The following is a 659-nucleotide window of genomic DNA, read 5'->3' on the forward strand; positions in this document are numbered from 1 at the left end:
CACGCACAGAGCCTGCCCTCTTCATTAGGGTGGGGCCCCTAATTGAAGCATCACAGGCGCGCTTTTATTAGGGTCGTATTGCCGTGTATCGGCGGCTAGGGACGCAAAACAAACATATCTGATAAAATAATGTAAAAAAGGAGAAAAAAAAAGCAGGCGGTTTTTGGAGGGCAAATAAAGGTGTGGTGACGGAATAAAAACAGGGGCCTGTTTATTATCGCGCGTCCCCGGGGCTTCACCGGCTCGGGGCGCCCGGGCGGGACCTTATCACTAGCGGCAGCATCTCTTATCACTAGCGGCAGCATCCCGATGTGAGGACCTTATCACTAGCGGCAGCATCCCGATGTGAGGACCTTATCACTGGCGGCAGCATCCCGATGTGAGGACCTTATCTGTTCAGTCAGCAGCGTGCCGCGGCAGGGCCATGGCGCCTCTCGTGGGGACCGGTGTGACGCACCGCGAGGGTGACCATCACCACCTTGGTATAAGTGCAATAAAATGTTACTCTTGTCCTACGAAACATATGCACTATTCGAACTGTTATCTTAAAAAAAGAGATCTCCGAAACAATCAACTCATCGCTAAATGATAGCGGCTTTGGCACAGACTCTGCATGCAGCAGTTCAGTTAAATTGACAAATGGGGAAGGAAGTACAACA

The 659-nt window shown here is 51.1% G+C and overlaps 1 protein-coding gene across 2 annotated transcripts in view; it reads right to left on the reverse strand.

Moving 5' to 3' along the window:
• Positions 1-659, reverse strand: part of LOC113201864 (protein fork head-like) — a 221846-nt gene that overhangs the window by 81268 nt on the left and 139919 nt on the right. The window lies entirely within an intron of this gene.

This window comes from Frankliniella occidentalis, unplaced genomic scaffold (assembly GCF_000697945.3).
Source record: "Frankliniella occidentalis isolate FOCC.00 unplaced genomic scaffold, Focc_3.1 Scaffold174, whole genome shotgun sequence".
Taxonomy (NCBI): Eukaryota; Metazoa; Arthropoda; class Insecta; order Thysanoptera; family Thripidae; genus Frankliniella; species Frankliniella occidentalis.